This window comes from Rattus norvegicus, chromosome 5, assembly GCF_036323735.1.
Source record: "Rattus norvegicus strain BN/NHsdMcwi chromosome 5, GRCr8, whole genome shotgun sequence".
Taxonomy (NCBI): domain Eukaryota; kingdom Metazoa; phylum Chordata; class Mammalia; order Rodentia; family Muridae; genus Rattus; species Rattus norvegicus.
Genome location: NC_086023.1, coordinates 76,979,943 through 76,999,497, shown reverse-complemented (window position 1 = coordinate 76,999,497; position 19,555 = coordinate 76,979,943). Strand labels below are relative to the sequence as shown.

The window sequence follows — 19,555 nt, the reverse complement described above, 5'->3', positions numbered from 1 at the left end:
ATACAAGTAATGTCTTAGTCAGTGTTCTATTGCTATATAGAGACACCATGACCATGTGTCTTAGTTGGGGTTTCTATTCCTGCACAAAACATCATGACCAAGAAGCAGGTTGGGGAGGAAAGGGTTTATTCAGCTTACACTTCCACATTGCTGTTCATCACCAAAGGAAGACAGGACTGGAACTCAAGCAGGTCAGGAAGCAGGAGCTGATGCAGAGGCCATGGAGGGATGTTTCTTACTGGCTTGCTTCCCCTGGCTTGCTCAGCTTGCTTTCTTATAGAACCCAAGACCACCAGCCCAGGGACAGCACCACCCACAATGGGCTACCCCCTCCCTTGATCACTAATTGAGAAAATGCCTTAAAGCTGGATCTCATGGAGGCATTTCCTCAAGGGAGGCTCCTTTCTCTATGATAACTCCAGCTTGTGTCAAGTTGACACACAAAACCAGCCAGTATACCATAACTCTTATAAAGAAAAACACTTAATTGAGACTGTCTTACAGTTTCAGAGGTTCAGTCCATTTTCATTATGGCGGGAAACATGGTGGCAGCATGTGGGCAGACATGGTACTGGAGAAGGAGCTGAGAGCTCTACATTTGGATCCACAGGCGGGAGGAAGAGAGAGTGACTCTAGGTCTGGCTTGAGCATTGAGCCTCTGAGACCTCAAAGCCCACCCCCACAGTGACACGCTTCCTCCAACAAGGCCACATCTCCTAGTGTCACTCCCTATGTGCCAAGCATTCAAACATGTGAGTCTATGGGGGCCAAACCTATTCCAACCACCGCAAGTAATATTATATTTAGGAGTATATGTGTATAAGATGCAGACAGTAGCAATTAGTGAAAACAGAGGTTATAAATTGGATGAAGAGAAAGGAGATGCATATGAGAGGGTTTAGAGGGATGAAAAGGAAGGGGGAAATGTAATTAAGTTGTAGTCTCAAAGGCAAACTGTAAACTAAAGACCTCTAATCATGTTTAAAAGATACTCGGTGGGGTAGGGGGATGCAACGATACATCAGTGGTTAAGAGCACTTGCTGCTCTTCCAGATGACCTGAGCTTGGTTCCCAGCATCCAAGCAATCTACAACCACCTGAAACTCCAGCTCCATGGAATCCCACACGCTCTCTGGCTGCTGTATATGTACATGCCACACATATGGCATATACTCACTCAGACACATGGACATAAAAATAAATCTTTAAAAATAAATAAATAGGGGCTTAAGGTGTGGTTCAGTGGTAAAGAGTTTCTCCTGCAAAGGAGGAGGGCGCAGCTCAAAAGTGCCTGTAACTCCAGTTCTAGAGAATCAGATCCCTGCTCTGGACTCCATGTCCTCCTCTTGTCATACGTGGTGCACAGCATATAAACATTTGGGCATGCCTACACACGCGCGCGCGCGCGCACACACACACACACACACACACACACACACACACGTGTGCAAATCTAAGTTAAAAGATACTTTGGGTTTGGGGGTAAATCTTAGTAGTCAGATGCTTGCCTAATATTTGAGAGGCCCTAAATGTAATATCCAGCACTACAAAATAATGATAACCATGAAATAAAATATAAAATACTTTGTTGAAATCTATAGCTCAAGGAGTCACTGGAAGGAACTGTAAAATAAAGCCATTTTTCTAAAACATCTTCATTTAAGTGCATTTATTTTATTTGTATTAATGCATAATCACTTGCTTTCATGTGAGCATTTTATGTGCACTTTATACAAAAGGGGCTTTTTGTTGTTAATCTTGAAGTTGCTAAGTAGCCCAGGCCAGCTTCACGCTCTCAATTCTTCCAACTCATGCTTCCAAATGCTGGGATTGTGGGATGCAGTACCAGTCCTAAAAAAGGACTTAATGTTTCTTAATGGAACAGCATATTTTTTTGTCAGAATAAAGTATGCATGAGTAATAGTCATGGATTGTGTAATTTTGCTTAGAGCTGATTCACATCTTTGCAAAGTGTTCAATATTTAAAGTCATATTGCCTATGTAGTGGGGTATTATTCGTCAAAGAAAGATGAAGTCCTGGGAGATTCTTCAGCTTCAGAATCACCAGGACCAGAAAAAGAAGCCAGCCGCACTCGATCAGACGGTCTCGTTGTTTCATAGGAAGCACCTAAGTCGTGGGCTGGGAAATTGGGGCCGCAGGGGTGAGCGGAAGGAGCATGGGTACTTTAGGATTGTTAAAGTCTTGTAAAATTGACAGCGATGAATGCCCTAAAACACATTGATTTGCATGTGTTCTGGGGATTTACTGTGCAGCCTTTGTATGACATCCCGACAAATGTATTTTAGAATTCTGCTTCTGGGGCTGGAGAGGTGGCTTGGGGGTTAGGAGCACTGGCTGCTCCTGCAGAGGACCAGAGTTTGAGTCTCGGTACCCACACGGAGGCTCGCGGCTGCCTGCCACTGCAGTATCAGGGGATCTGAACCCACTCTAGCCTCACTGGACAGCAGACACAACTGTGGTGCAATCTGCACATGGAGACAAGCACTCCTACTCCTACTATAGCATAAATATCCTCAGGAGGGGGGGGGAACAATAGAAAAATTAGATTCTTTTTAAAATTTCTGCTTAGCCTAAAAGGCAGACAGTGCATATTCTCACTCACTTATGGAAAATGAAATCACTTGACCAGACGGAAGTAAAGATTAGAGTGGGTGGGGGAGGGTCAGTAAGGACGGGAGCTCGGAAGAGTCAGTGAGCTGTTCTAAACTTCAGTCAGGGACAAGTCCTGAGCCCTAGAGGTTCTCCGCACAGTAAGGTTACAACAGCTTAAATAGCTTCTTACGGCTAGGTGGGCGTGATAGTGTGTGCTTGTGATCCCGGCACTAAGGAGTCTGAAATGGGAAGACTGGGAATTCAAAGCTAGCTTGGGCTATCTAGCAAGTTTCCAGCCAGCCTGAGCCACACGTAGCAAGAAGTTTAGTATATATTTCAAAAAATCTAAAAGAGGGGACTTTGTCCCTACCACAAAGAAATGACAGATGTCTGGGGTGTTCAATGGACTAATTACCTATCTTGATCTGGTCACTGTACACCTCAAAGTGTCACAGTCCCATGGGAAACCATACACTTAGTACATGCTAATGTCACGTAAGTAGAAATAGTTCTACTGGTTTATCCTACTCTCTGAAACAATCCGTCCTTCTCATGCCAAAGACGCCGTTATATCATATTTTTACCATATTTAGGATATAAAACATGTGTTTGGATGTGGATAGAGTGCTAAGTCAGATCAAATGTCAACACCTTTTGATTAGTATCCTTTGTCCACTGGGAGGTTCTCAGAGTTAACCATTGACCTATAAACTGTAATAAGTTATTTTCCTTACATAAAAATCTTACACATTTGTCTACAAGTACTTTTACTTTTGTTGAAATTGCATTTTATATTACACAGTAGATTCTATATTGTGTATACTATGAGAGAATACTTAAATTGAAACTTTTGTATACTTATTATAGATCTAGAAATGCTAAACACTTAGTCACTTTGTTACCTCAGCCAATAACAACACTGTTATTTCTTCCTAGCAAACTCATTTTCTTATTTGACTGTTTGCCTGAAATTTTAATTTCTGCGTTGAAACAAAATCATGACATGAAAAATATTACCCTAGTCTTGCCTCTGAAGGGACTGCTTCCCCTTTTATATTATGGCTGCTGTAGACTTTTTTGTACATAACTGCTTCTATTTCTGACACCCCACATATTCTGAATGGACACTGAATGTGCTAACTCCATTATTCTTAAGTCTCTTGAGATAAAAACATTATTGGTACATACACCATAATCATTCTTTAATTTTAATCATTAGGGGACAGAGGGAAGGGGGCTAGAGTTGTGTGTGACTTTTTGGGGCTGCCGTGTCTCAGATTCATTCTTAAGGAACTGAGAACTTAATCTTGCAAAATGTTAAAAAGACCTTCTTACCCACCAGCTCCTGCAGCACAAAGACCCAGCAGACCATGGTTTGTTGGATACAATCCATACAATCATCTCACAACAACTACAGGCTGGAAGAGAACCCAGGCACCAGAAGCTGGGTCAGCCATCCTCTGGCATTGCAATTCCAAAGTCCCCAAAGCCACCAGAGAAGCGGCTGATGCCTTACGTGAGCTACAGTATGAGGTTCTGGGACCAAGTAAAGGCTTCCAATCCTGACCTAACGTTGTGAGAGATTGGCAAGATTATCGGTGCTGTGTGGTGAGGTAAATGAATATACAAAGCGTGAAAGATAGAGTGCTGTGACTCTGGGAAGGCCTGCTGTAATGCCCTGCATACCTTGCATATATTAATACAAAAAAGTCGTGCATACACTGCGTGAGAGGAAGAAAGGCAACAGTGACGGTCTCACATGGAGAACAGGAGCCTTATATGAGCGTTCAGCCTGCCAAGAACCCAGATGATTATGGGGATGGCTTTTCAATGAAGCATACAGCCCACGCCCGTTTCCAGAGAAACCCCGCCTCATCAGTGAGATCCTCAACCGGCGTGTGGTACCTGGCGTGCGGTACCTGGCGTGCGGTCAGTCATCTCAGCAGCTGGAATACAGGTCCTCAAGCAACAGGTCCGATCTTTAATGGTTCGTCTGCAGAAACTAGAAGCCGAGTTTCTTCAGATAAAGGAGCAACACCAGGAAAAGAAGAAGGAATTCCTGGAAAGTACGGACTACTCTAACAATGAACTTAAAGGCCGTGCAGTCAGAAGTTGGAGGTAAACATGGAGAAAGTTGCAGCTGAGATTGCATGGGCGGAGGAACAGACCTGCAAAAGGCAGGAGGAGAAGGGAGGAGGAGACAGCAGAGCAAGCTAAACCCAGTCAGCGCAATATCGTCCCCGGGAAAGAGCAGGTGGTGAACAAAGCCAAGGAGGAGAAGGACGAGGAGAAGATCTGATGGAAACAGAGGAGACACGCATTGAAGAAGTGGCAGAGACCCAACAGAAGGGTGAAGAAGGCCTTCTACTCCTGAGGACAAGGAGAGTGGGTAGGAGGGGGTTGACAGCTCAGAGGGAGAAGGGACCAGTGATAGTAATACCAGCTCAGAGCATCACTACACCCATAGGGGAGCCGCCCTCAGACCCCACACGAGAAGCCAAGAGTAAGTGTTGCCTTATTTTTTTTGTCCTAAAACTTTTTAAATGAAATACACGGGGTATTTTTTTTCTTTAAAATGGTATTTAGTAAAGCCTCTTATGGAGATGAACATAAGGTTAAAGGTCAAAATTATTGAATAAAAAAGATTAAAAATGTATTAATCAATTTGAATCTTACCTGTCTCTACATCATAGACTACTGTCACTTGGAATAGCAAAAGGACCTCAATTCCCATCGAGACCCCCTAATTTAATTGCTTAATCTCCTTGAACGTCATTCATAGGACTAAGCCCTTTCCAGAATTTGCATCTGGCTGTCCATTAAGTGCTCACATCCTCAGGGCCAGCTCACCCCTGTCCCCGCCACCCAGGCAAGGTGCAAAGCCTGCTATTCTGAGCGATGCGTGGAAACATTTTTTAAACGACTTTCCCTCCTTTCAAATGACTTCAGCTGATGTCGAATTGACATAAACTAAGCAGCACCACACACAAACATCACTATTAAGCCATACCCTTTCTTGTCCTGTTCATCCCAAGATCGAGCATTAACACGAACATTACAATATAAAATAGCTCAGGTTTTGAAAGTCCCGATCTTTAAAAATTCAAACAAAAGGTCAAAGTCTCTTAAAACACCCCAAATCTGTTTTGAAACCCAAAGTGTTTGCAAAACTCCAAAATTCCTTTAGACGTTCAAAATCTCTCAACTATGGGCTCTTGTCAAATAGTAAAAATCTTAAAATGCTTTCTTACTCCAAAGAGGAAGAACCAGGGGACAGCTACGACCCGAACAAAGCAAAACGAAACTCCGACTGTGGAAATAGCAAACCATCTAATGGGCGTGGGTCACTTCTCTGACTCTGCCCTCCTCAGCGTGCACAGCGAGTCTTCCAAGCTCAGGCTGGCTCCACTCCCCTGCTGTGGTTCTTCTTGACGATCATCCATGGTATTGGCATCTCCAAATGCTGGGGTCTCCCGCTGCAATCGGCCTGCACTTTCACCAACAACCTCTCCTGGGCATGGTCCGTGGTGCCGAGCCTCAGCCGCCGCTCTCCATGACCCCTTCGTGCCTTCGCAGCCAGGACCACCTGGTTGAGTCTTGCACGTAATGAAGATCAGCGGCCAGCGTGAAGTACCTGGAACTTCTGGAACAGAGCTTAGCTGCCGACCCGGAGTAAATACTTTCCAGAAGATTCTACCCTAATGATGCTGGGCTCTACTCAGAGCTGAGTCTTCAGCCCCAGCTCGTCAGTACCCGTTGTCCCAGCAAACCACGGGTTTCATGTTAGTGGTTCTGGTATCTTGGTAATCACAGCCAATCCTTCAGCCCTGGCTAACCAGACTCACACAGTCTTCACACAAAGGACCTGGTTAGAGTCTTGGCTTTCCTCTGCAACTCTACAAGCCCGGCCTCCGTCTTCTGCACTGCTCTCAATATTCTTACCTTCAGAGCTCCTACAGAATACACCCGGCAGAGCTCTCAACACCCAGTGGCTTTTCTATCCCCAAGTTCCAAAGTCCTTCCACAACCCACCAAAACAACGCAGTCAGATCTACTACAGCAATGTCTCATGACCCTGATACCGATTTCTGTTTTATTTAGGGCTGCTATTGTGGTGAGGAAACTCCATGACCAAAGCAATGTGAGGCAGAAAGAGTTTACTTAGCTTACACTTCCATATCTTAGTCCATCGTTAAAGGAAGTCGGAGCAAGAACTCAAGCAGGGAAGGAACCTGAAGGTAGGATCTGAGGCCATGGAGGAGTGTTGCTTCCTGGCTTGTCCCCCTGGCTTGCTCAGCCTGCTTTCTTATAGAACCAAGACCATCGACCCAGAGGGGGCACCACCCACCTCCCATGGACCCTCCTCCATAGGTCACTAATTAAGAAAATGCCCTACAGGCTTGCCTCCAGCCCAATCTTATGAAGTTATGTTCTTACATGAAAGTACCCTTCTTTCAGATTACTTTAGCTTGTATCATCATAAAACCAGCCAGCAGAGAGCTCAGTCTTACAATGTTCCAAGTCTAACCCTTCGCTGTGACCTCCGCTGCCACCTCCTGGTTGCCAGATAGAGCTACTTACCTCCTGATTTCCTGAGAGCCACAGAAAACTGCAAACTGTCAGTCCCCTGCCTCCACCTCAGTCCCCTAAAATCTAATTGACATACTAACTCTCCTAATAGGTAAACTTCCCTCTCCTCCTTTCTGTCCATTTCTTCCTAGTTGGTTTCTCAGACCCTTCCCATGACCCTCAGTTGATCACACACACACACACACACACACACACACACACACACACACACACGCACACACACCATGACTAAGCCACTGGCTAATTTTTCACAAGTAAGGAACACTTTCTTCTCAACCCAGAGATCCAGTGGTTTAGAAACTGAGCATTCTCTTTTCTCAAGAAAAAAAAAGTGGGGATGGGAAGGAAAGAAAAAAAGAAATCTCTCATAATATTTCACAGCCTAGACGAGAGGCCCCAGCTATGGGGTAAAGCAGGGAAGAGTCAAGAATTGCAAATAACAAATGCCTGAGTTTTATCCTAAAGCTAAAGGAGTCTCAGAGTGTTGAAGAAACTGTGTGGGTAGTGAGCCACAAGGAAGCCAGCCTGGAGGACCCCGAGCTTTCCCTCCACTCACTGACATCTACTTTACAGAGACTTTGATTTTCAATGCCCAAGCTCCAAGCCTCAAGACAGCGTAATCTGAATAGAGACTCGGGTATTCATGGACTCTGTTCTAGGTCAGCATCGTATCAGTGAAGAGCATTGGGAGGGGCCACTTAGCTCCTCAAACCCAGTGCTTGACAATGCGACTACAAGATCTGGAAGAGGAAGCTGGAGAGACGAGATGAGCTGAATACCCAACGTTCCCTCAGCAACAGCAGTGCGCTGGCAGTGCCACCCCGCCACTGTGTCAGCGATGTCATCCTGTCATTGTGCAACCAGTTCCGAATTCTCGACTCAGAGACCACAGTGCATTTGACTCCTTCCTACCATCCTTACTGTCATAGCTTCAGCCCAGTTACCACCAAGTCTCAGCCACCACAGGGTGGAGTGGCATCCTCACTGTGCCAGGCATCCTCCATCCACGAGTCAGATTGTGTGGCCTTTCTAATTAGACTTTCCCAGAAGTTTCCTTTGACCAAAGCTGCTTGGAGACGGGGAGTGGCTGGGGGGATGGCTTGTCCCATAAACATGGAAATAGATCAAATTTCTGGCACAAGACATAAATAGTCAGATGTGGCGGTGTGCATCTAGAGTCCCTGAGCTGGAGAACTGGAGGCAGGAGGATCCGAGGGGCCAACCCATGAACTTGAGGTTCAATGAGAAGCCAAGTCTCATAATGTAAGATAGAGAAGGGATTGAGAAGTTACCAGATGTCACCTCCAGTCTCCACGTTCATACACACACACACACACACACCCCACACACACACCCCACACTCGCACACAAGCACATGTGCACACACACGCACAGATGCACATGCACGTGCTCATGTGAATACACACATGGACACAGAGATGAGAATGCTACTCAAAGCTGTAAAGTACTTGAATTTCCTCTAGGACAGACTCTGCTTTCTTTACATTAAGGTCCTCAAATGTGTCAATCTGAGTCAAAGAGCAGAGTGTCAGGGTCTCCTGATCCTATGACCATATCTTGACACCTACGCCAGGACACCACTGACCTGTGGAGACATGAGATCACAGATGATTAGATTCACCCATTATTTTTTTTTAAATATAGAAGAAAGGATCCAGAAAAACAAAGGTCATGACCACAAAAATTGTCACACTCATATTTTAAAAGGTACAAATCCACCTACCCTGGAAATGGTTCAAACACACACCCTGTACTGCTCTGACATTCTAAACAAATATCTATTTGTTGGACCAGCTCGTGTGGAAGTCTCTGCTCAATTCCATCACACAAAGGGAGAGGCAGGGTTCCCTTTGTACGTTTGTTAGTTGCACACTCGAGTCACTGGACTTCAATTCGTTAGTGAAAGCCCTTACCTGGAAGCTTATTTAAGGACGTATAAGGGATGGAGAGGCCCTCTGCTTCCTGCTTTGTAATAGCCCTACACTGGGATTTATGGCTCAGTGGTAGCATGCTCCCCTAACATGCATAAAGCTCAGGGTTGAATACTCAGTACTGGGGTGGGGCTGTCTGTCCTAGGGATGGCTGTAGCCCAGTGGTGGAGTGTTCACACAAACAGCCCTGCATTGTGTCTCTACACTGTGAGCAGCACCACCAAGGCAGCACTGCCATCTTTAAGATGTATGTTGGGAAGATGAGATCTCAGGCCAATCCCAGACCCACACAATCACAACTCCCCTTTTGACACGGTCGCAGGTGCTGTGTGCACGCCATACTAACATAGGTGCTGTCTTGTGGACTGAGCTCCTATTCTCCTTGTCGCTGATCTTTGTTAGTTTGTTTTAGAGATAAAATTATTACAAATTCATAGCTGGAAACTTGGGGGAGCAGGGGGCACCATGCCATTCAAGTTAGGCATGGAGGTCAGGCCTGTGGCAGGAGAGGAACCTCAGGAAAAAGGTGAACGATGTTCCATAGAAATGATTCTTGGGCTCTGGCCAGCGTCTGAAGAGAAAGATAAATGAGAAAAAAAGAGGGAAATTTAGGCCTTTCTGAGTCAAGATCCAGACAGAGCCCCACAGGAGCCCATGGGGACTGCTGAGGCCATTAATTTTAAATGTTCTGCACCACCTCCCGGAAGAGAAGAAGTAAGGTCTGTATTAGAATACAGAGATCTTAAAATTCTTCCCAGACCAAGCTCATAGTGGCTTCTCGGAAGGGATCATAGCAACACTCTGGCAGTTTTGATGCCTTTCAAAAGCTTAGAGGTTTGGGGGCCAGGTGGGGTGACTCGGTCAATGAAGTCCTTGCTTTGCAAAGACAAGGACCTCAATTTGATCCCCAGAGTCCATGTAAAAGATGCCAGGTATGGTGGCCTGTACTTGCATTAATATTGGGGTGTAAACAGGAGAGGGTCTTACTGGCCAGTCTAGTCTAATTGGCATGCTCTAGGCCAATGAGAGACCCTGTATCAAAGGAAATGGGCAGGCAGTCTTCCAAGGATGACACTCGAGCTTGAGCACCCAGGCTGTGCACCCACACCCACACATATGTGCATAACAGGGGGCGGGGAGGGAGAGAGGAAGGGAGAAGAAGGGAGATCAGAGGCTTTTTATGTGATTTCAAAAACAAATTGCCTCTCTACCAAGCTTCTTGTAGTGACCAGAAAATCCCCCACCTCTATTTTTCTGCTTTATGTTTTATTTGCCTTCCCCACTCCCCACCTCTGTTTTTAATGACTCCAGTTTGCACTGTCATCTGTTTCTGGTTCCTCAAGGGGGCAGGCATTCTTCACCTCCCACAGAAAGGAATCATGCAGAAGACTCAGTATAAACAAAAATAATAGTTGGAGGTTAAGTCCATTTTTCAAATTCTGTTTAATGCTGGCTAAAATACTTGTTTATAAATAAGGGTAAGGCCATTGTGACAATCTGGGGCACTAAGCAAGAGCTTGGCTTAAATTTCTCATCTTCTCAGCATCCCTGGACACTCGAAACTCATTTTAGCTCCTGTGCCTGCCCCATGAGCCTCTGACAGAATCCCATTGCCTTTTCTCTGTCTTCAGGATGCTGCGTATCTTGGTGTTGTCACTTAATCCTTCGTGTTTGTTTCTCCTTGGAATGTGGAGGCAAGGATGGTATCATCTTTATGTTTGTGTCATGGGTATAAGCACAGTGCCTAGCACACAGTAGGCGTTTAGAAGTAATGGGTTGAAGGGGTGATGAGTACAACAGAAAAAGGGAAGTTCTGGAAGTGGAACAGGCAGTTTGAATAAATTATGGTCCAAGTAGAAAATGCTATATTAAAAAAAAGATGGAAAAATAACACCCTTAATTTATAGTTCCTTTATTCAGAACGTGTGAAAATACTTCTGTACAATAGTCTACATTTTATGTTTTAGGACTATCTTTGAAAAAGAAGATTAAACAAGATAAATCTAAACAGAGCAACCGATACTTTTACAACCTTACCACTCAGGAGACAGGCGTAGGAAATTATTACGCTTGAGGCTAACCTGGGCTACATAAACAAAAGCTTATGTCAATAATAATAATAAATGTAAAAAGAAGAAATAACTAACTTGACACCAAATTAGAGAACATTCATTTATATTTATGTTTAAACAGTAGGTCAAACACTATGAAGGTGCACTTGTGCAAATAGAATATTAACTAGGAAGGTTCCTTCCTATAAAGAAATGAAGTATCTCTTTAAATAAGACTCTAAGCCCGCTCATAAAGAAAATAGTTCTTCCTCTCAGGAAATCAAATTGGGTAAACTTTTATCATAAGTCATAAGAAAAATGCTCATTTCAACAGGAAGCAAAAGAGTATTTTGGAATCCTCTGGAACTGGAGCTTCTTCATGGCTGAGTTTGCTCAGAACAGTGCTCAAGATTCCCGTCCGGTTTTGTAGCCTAGAGATCCAGCCATCAGAACGCATGCGCAAACAACCTCGGCCAACTCCCAGGCGGTGATTATGAACTGTATTTCTGGAAGGCATCAGAGTATCACTGTTTCACACTCTTGTTGAGGATTCCAACTAGAACTAGATGACATCCTCACACTGAGAGGTGGAGGCAAGCTTCAGGAAGAGCCTATTTACAAGGGGCAAAGGCAGAGAAATCCAAGGGAACCGGGAAAGGCAGGAAAGGTAGCCATGGCCACGCCTAGCCCCAGGGGAGAGCAGGAAGATGTTCAGCAGGAGCTGTTGGGAGACCGGAGGCAGGAAAGAAGCATGGGCCTGCCTATCACCCTGCAGGAAGGGTGGCCCTGTGTTAAGGATTCCCACCTCAATTCTTCTTTTAATGAGACTCCCCTGTTAGTGCCTTTTGCTAATGGACCCAACAGCAAGATGGCCGAATGCACAGATGGCCTGCGTCCAAGACATAGGGTGCTAAGTCATATGTGTGGGGCGGGGCATGGACTTGAAATGTCAGGTGGAGAGTACCTATCATGCACACTTTTTCCAGATTCTTCCATTGCAAAGAATTTGCCACTTCACTCATGAACTATTTTGTCATAGAAACCTATAAATATATAACTGAACTTGCCAGTAAAAACAGTATTTGATAGCCCCAAATATTATTTCATAGGAATGCAAGATTCTTGACACATCCCCTAGGAAATGTCGCACAGGCGATTTTTCTCTGCATCTCCCCAGAATCGCAGAAATGAACTAAAGAGTGAGAAATTAAAAAGTTACATCTCGGGGTTGGGGATTTAGCTCAGTGGTAGAGCGCTTGCCTAGCAAGCGCAAGGCCCTGGGTTCGGTCCCCAGCTCCGAAAAAAAGAAAAAAAAAGTTGCATCTCCCATGGGATGAGTAGAGTTCGGATTCTGAAATAACGGAGTATGAAATTATCTTCCAGTAGAATAAAATGTTTGCTTACCCAATGAACAAATCTAAAAGATAGTATGTTTTTCTAAAGCCCCCCCCAAGGGTTTTCAGACGTCTCTCCTGGTAAGGAGAGGGTTGGGGGAAGCATGCGGTTGCAATGGTGAGGAGGACATGGCAAAGTGGGAAGTAAGCTGTGTGGAGAAGCTGGTTTCAGGACAGAGTAATGGCTTCCAGAGGGACTTGTGAGCTTACGCTCTTTGTGTGAATGGAACTGAAAACTGAAAGCTCACCACAGATGAAACATGCAAAGGCAGAAATCAAGGGAATCACAATGGCCTTGATTGATGATGTCCCCTCTGTCACCTCATAGATGCTATGATGAGTGCACTCCATTGCCAACTTAATGGGACTTAGAATTGCTACAGAAACACGCCTCCATGTATGTCTGTGAGGGTATGTCCAGAAATGTTTAATTGAGGATGGAAGAACTGCATTGAATGTGGGGGACACCATCTCATGGGCTGGGATCCTGTGATGGTTTGAATGAAAATGGCCCCCATAGACTCATGGGGAGCAGCATTACTGGAGGTGTGGCCTTGTTGGAGTGGGTGTGGCCTTGTTGGAGTGGGTGTGGCCTTGTTGGAGTGGGTGTGGCCTTGTTGGAGTGGGTGTGACCTTGTTGGAGTGGGCGTGGCCTTGTTGGAGGAAGTACATCACTGAAGGTGGACTTTTGAGGTCTCAGATGCTCAAACCAGGCCTAGTGTCTCACTCTCTCTCTCTGCTGCCTGCTGACCCAAGTCTCAGCTTCTTCTCCAGCGCTGTGTCTACCCACATCCTGCCGTGATTCCTGCCAGGATGATAATGGACTAAACCTTCGAAACTGTAAGCCAGCCCCAATTCAATGTTGTCCTTTATAAGAGTTGCCATGGCCATAGTGTCCCTTCACAGCAATTAAAACCCTAATGAAGACAACTCCCAAACTGAATAAAAAGGGAAAAGCTTTTCCTTGACCACCAGCATTCACCTCTCTCTGCTTCTTAGTGGTGAATGAAACGTGACCAGCTGCCTCGGCACCCACCCCTCACTCCTGCCTTAGTAGTGAGCACCTTCAAGCTATGCCCAAATAATCTTCACTGTCCTCTGTCCTCAAACTGCCTCTCGCAGGCATTTTATCACAGCAGAGAGAAAAATAAGCAACACAGGAGCCGGCTGGAACCAACTAAGAGGTAATAAATAAGAACCAAAGCCTTACCTTTGCTGCACACAAACATGTCCACGGAGCCAGCCAGAAAACGTGACCCACATCGTCTGATCATTCATTATGAGGATTTGTTTGTTTTGTTTTTAACAAAAAGACATGATAGAATTACAAGAAATAGTCATGAGACAAAAATATCTAATCTATTCCTATCTTCCCAAAATGGCTGTCTCCATCTTTCTTCCTGGGAAAGCTGCTCCACTTGTAAGCAATAAGGACGAAGCACTCAGCGTGCTTGAATGTTTGTGCATGGATTCATTCTTAAAGGAGAAGAATTGCAAGCAAGGAGTAGACATGGGGAATTCAGAGCACAGTGTAAGGAATACACGAACCAAATAAACCATTCTTTGTAAAATTATGGGCCTTTTAGAAAAACAGATTCAGGGCTAGAGAGACAGTTCAGTGGTTAACAGCTTTCACTCCACAAATCATGGAAATGGGGCTCTAGCACTCAGGTAACAAGCTAGGTTACATGTAGCAAATGCCTTTAATGCCAACTCTGAGAACCAAGATAGGAGGATTGACCGAGCTTGCTGGCTTCTGGTCTAGCTTAGAAAAGGCAAGCCCAGGTTTAGGGAGAAACGCTGCCTCAAAAGAATAGACAGAGAGCATCACAGAGGAGGACATTAGAGGCTCTCTGTAGGCTTCTACACACTCACTCAAGAGTACACTCACACATCACATGTGCAAACATTCACACACACACACACACACACACACACACACACACATAAATAAAGACCTTACAAATTAATCTTTAGATGAGAGTAAAGAAAGAAGTGCCAAGTGAGGTAGCAGAGCTAAGAAAGAACTGAAAGTAACCATAAAATCACCACAAATACAAAAACTGCATTAGGATAACAATAAACAAATGCTGGCTTACAGAGAAAGTGTCTGGAATCAGTCGACTTTTCAGTGAAATAAAGTCTTAGAGGTAAATCAAGCAAAGAACTATTTATGGAAGGCTACATTTGGGTTTTATAGCTGTGAAGAGACACCGTGACCACAGTAACTCATATAAAGGAAACCATTTAACGGGACCTGGCTTACAGTTTCAGAGGTTTAGTCCATTGTTTTCATGGTGGGAAACATGGCAGAATGCAGGCAGATATGTGCTGGAAAAGGAGCTGAGAGTTCTGCAGCTAGCAGAAGGAGACTGTGGGCCACACTGGATGGAGCTTGAGCATAGGAGACCTCAAAGCCAGCCCCCACAGTGACACACATCTTCCTTCAAGGCCACACCTACTCCAACAAGGCCATACCCTTGCCACTCCTTATGGGCCAAGCATTCAAACACATGAGTCTGTAAATGTCTCTTTTATTCACCACACGTAATTGTCATCTCAGAGGCTTAATGGTGAATAAACTTACCCTTTCTAGTTTTTATCTGAACTCTGGCTGTCAGGGTCCAAGCTGACTGATTCTAACTAGCTTCTCTCAGCTTCTCAATGAATTGATCTGCTTGGGAAAACTGACTGAATTCCACACACTGAGCTGACCTCTACTCCTGACTCACTCTGTGCTGCTCTCAAGTAACCTCTCTTTCCTGTCTGTTCTCATAAGAGTTAAGCATATTCTGTCTTTCACTCATTTTGTCAAGCCTTTCTCCTCCGACTAGTCACTTTGTCTGCCCTTTACTTTCAAACATGGTGCTTCCTTCTACAAACTAACTTTATCTTCGTTGTTTGGGATTTAAGGTTTGTGCTAAGGGTGTGTCGTACTCCCACCAGGGGGATTAAAAGTGTGTCATTCCAGCTTGATCACACAGACCTAGAAGTTCTTTGAATATGATCCCTTGCCAGAACAGCCATGTTGCTGTATTAAAATTCCTCTACAGAGTCTATGGGGACCATCCCTATTCAAACCACCACAATGATGTTTTATGATGACAATAGGTTTGTGATTACAGCAATCACTAAAAAAAGAAAACAGAGTAAGCAGATGTTTGTATGTTGGAAGGCATAAAAATTATCTCCATGTATGGAAGCCATCAAGAATGATGTCACACAGATACAATGCCAACACGCGGGGGCTAAGGTGAAAGGATCATGAACTTGGGACGAGTTTGGGCAAAACCACAGTATAATGCGAAGCTGGGTTACATAGCGAGACTTTGTCTCCAAAAACTAAAACAAGCAAAGAAGTGAATGCACAAATGGAAAGAATGAAGCTTCAGATTAAAGGAGTCACTAATTTCCAGGAAAACCTAACATAGTAACTTGAAGTGACAAATACAACAGTGAAGCTTTAAAGTTTTCAATGCTTAAAAGTAATTTTACCAGCATAAAAGGTTTACAAGAGTATGGGAGGGTAGGAGACAGACCACTCACAATGATGAAGTCAGGCTACAGCAGTGATTTATGTCAGAGCACCAGAAAGCAACATGTAATAGAATTACAAGAGGGAAAGACATGATTCTAATTGTTTTAGACGGGGTGCCAGGTAGCCCGGGCTAGCCTCGAACTCTCTATGAAGCCAAAGGTGACTTTAAACTTCTTAACTTCTTTCCTCAATCTCACAGATGTGTAGCACCACGCCTGCACCAGGCCTACTTAATGCCTTACTGAGGATTTAACACCGCTCCTGCATGCTAGGCAAGGACTTTGCCAACTGAGCTACATCCATAGCTCTGTGATACTAAGACTTTATACACAGTCAGTGCATTCATTCGTGGAAGGAATAGGGTTGGGTTAGAAACGTACCACCTTTGAATCTTGCTTGGAAACAAATCTTTCAACCAAAGACTAAACTCACAGAAGCAGCTCAGGAAAGATCATTGCCCCTAGCAACAATACTCCCAGGAAGCCGACGCCATGCACACCCATGCCAACATACAAAAGGCTCGTTGACGTCACGGTGGCAATACGAATTTGACTAGTGGCACAGCCTTTTTGGAGGCTTTGATGGTAGTTGACAAAATGTATAATATGCACATTCATTCACCCACTCTGCGTTTCCAGAAAGCAATTTTCAGATTCACATTTGAAGCATCCAAAATGTCCACTGTAGCATTGAACCTAACAGGAAGACACAGAAGCAAAGCCTATCTCCAATGAAGAGAGGTAGTCGATCCGCACTCCCAAAGTAAAACAGACGTGTTAATGGGTGCCAACGAAGTGAACGTGGATACACTGCTATGTCAAAATAGGCACAAGATAACTTGAAGATAAAACGCAAGCTATGGAGAAACATACAGGGAGGTTGTGGATGGAAGGGAGAATTAACCCACAAAAACACACATCCCTGTCGTGGGCATCTAAATTACCTGGGAGGACATCTCCAAGCTGTTAATGACAATAGCTTCCAGAGGCTGAGATTTGAAGCAAAGAATGGAAAATGGAGATGTGTGTACCACAGATCCTGTGGCCTTCTAATTGTTTATGACCCTAAATTAACTTTTAAAATACTTGCACACTTATCTTTTGGTGGGGGGGGGGTCAAGCTTGGGGGTTTGTGCGTGCTAAGTAAAGCACTAACATGTCGGATACCCATAATGCACTGAGCACAGGACATTCCACAGGAGGCAGGGTTAGAGAGCAAAACCCTTCTAACTTTACACAGCATCTATCATCACATGCAGCCTAACCCATGAGCTCCTTGAAGACAGGGCCAATGGAGATTTGTCGCCATTTATTCCAGTTTACCTCTCATAGCATTGACTCAGAGAAAACACTAAGCAAACGCTCATGAAACACTGGTGGCTGCACAAAGAGAGGAAGGAGTGGACTCCGGTCCTGAACTTGGGATTCTATGTCCCCAACACACGGTTTGGTTGATCTGGAGTTGTTCATTCACAAAACTCAACTTTAAGCCAAATGTGGGGATGCCCATTTGTGAGTACAGAGCTCAAGAGGTGGGAGCAGGAGAATTGTGGGTTCAAGGCCAGGCATATTGGACAGTGAGTCTCAGTCAGCCTAGACAAAGGAGTGTCTCATTCTCTCCTTCCACAATGCCTCTCCAAAGTCTGGTTGATTTATGATCTCCTCAGAGTGCTTTAAACTCACAGGCCTGTGACTGAGTGGATGGGGTGCGTCAGTTGAGCCCAAGGCTGCCTTCGACATCACCAGAGCCTCAGTGTTTGCAGGGGCGGCAACAGTTTGAAGATTGCCCACGTTAGATTTCTTCATGCCTCTCTGATCCCACGCTGTTTTGTAGACTGCCGCAGAGAAGTGTGAGGCAAAGCTTCAAGAGCGGCATCAAATTAGCAAGCTTGAAGACTGCAGAGCGCTCTCCCAGCCACATCCACCTCACACTCAAGCCACTGAGAGCCACAACCAAGGAACCGCCACCCCTGACATGTAATGCACTGCACCCAAGTGCTAGCACCGCACAGACCCCGCTGTCCCTGTCCCTGGCTTACCGCAGTGAAGCTTCTCAGATCTAAACATCCAGGGAAGAGCATTACAGCCAGGAAAATTTTAAACTCAGTGATTGGTTACCCACTTTGCTTAGGTACCATGGAGCCTTTTCTTATCTAAATTAAGAAGCTATTATTTGGCCAAAACCAATGACGCTCATGAATAAATGAGTAGGTCCTTTTGATCCCATATAGTTTCATTTCATTGACAACCTTGGCTTGTTTAAGGCTATGAAACTCTGGCACACAACCAGCCATATTTTTAAATTGATTGTCCTCTTTCCTGGGGCAGACACTTAGAGCTTTCAGGTAGTTGGCCATGACCATTTCTAAGTTCCCTGTTTTAAGTACCTGAAGAAGAAGAAAAAGTTTTATACAATTTCTAGAATTGAGGTTTTATCATTGCCCTAAGCAACCCTCTGAAACACTCGGGATGAAGTCTGAAGTCTTAGAAGTATCGAGTACTTAGTTTTTCCCTGCTGTGGTTGGTATGCGTGTGAAATACTCGTGTGTTTGGATACTTGATGACCAGGTGGTGGCGCTGTTTGGAAAGGTTATGGAACTTTTAGGAGGAGCCTTGATGGGGCAAGCTTGGAGGGTTTATAGCCTGGCCCAACCTGCTATTCTCACTCTTCCTGGGCGACAGATGCAATGTGACAGGTTGTCCTCATGCCTACCCTACCACGATAGATTGTATCCCCTGCTGAAACTATACGCCAGCCTAAGTCCTTTATCACCTCAATCAGTTTGGTCTGCGTACTTTTATCACAGTAGAGGAGAAACCATCACTCGAGTGCCTGTGCGCACACACACCACACAAACGCTTACATAACCCACACTCACACACACTCATACACACATATGTCGACACATGCTCACACCACACAAGCCCTTACATAATCCACACTCACACACACTCATACACACGTATGTCGACACATGCTCACACCACACACAAGCGCTTACATAAACACACAGTCACACTCACACCTTTCTTCAGCCTTATCCCTGGGCCATCTTATACTCATTCTCTAGAGCTTCCGACACACACACCATTCCTTCAGTTCTTCCAACATAGCCAGATAACTCCTGCCTCCGGGCCTCTGCACATGCTGCTTTCATGCTCTTCCCTCCATCCCTCACTGGGCTAACTCTACCCCTTCTTTAGCACTCATGTTAAATACCTATTTCTCAAGGAGGCTTCTCTGGCCTCTGATCCAACCCCCCATGCTCTTCCCGTTCATCCCTCTGCATCCCTTTTTCTCACAGCATGTGTCGCACCTTGCATCAGATAGCTGCGTACTTGTCTAGCGTCTACCCTTACATGACTTTGAACTTTATGCCACGAGAATCATGACTGTTTTATTGACCAATGCTAATC

At 44.8% G+C, this 19,555-nt stretch overlaps 1 protein-coding gene and 1 pseudogene across 6 annotated transcripts in view; one reads left to right on the top strand and one right to left on the bottom strand.

The window, feature by feature from the left end:
- Nucleotides 1-19,555, bottom strand: part of Pakap (paralemmin A kinase anchor protein) — a 466,751-nt gene that overhangs the window by 444,159 nt on the left and 3,037 nt on the right. The window lies entirely within an intron of this gene.
- Nucleotides 3,793-18,201, top strand: Smarce1-ps8 (SWI/SNF related, matrix associated, actin dependent regulator of chromatin, subfamily e, member 1, pseudogene 8; annotated as a pseudogene).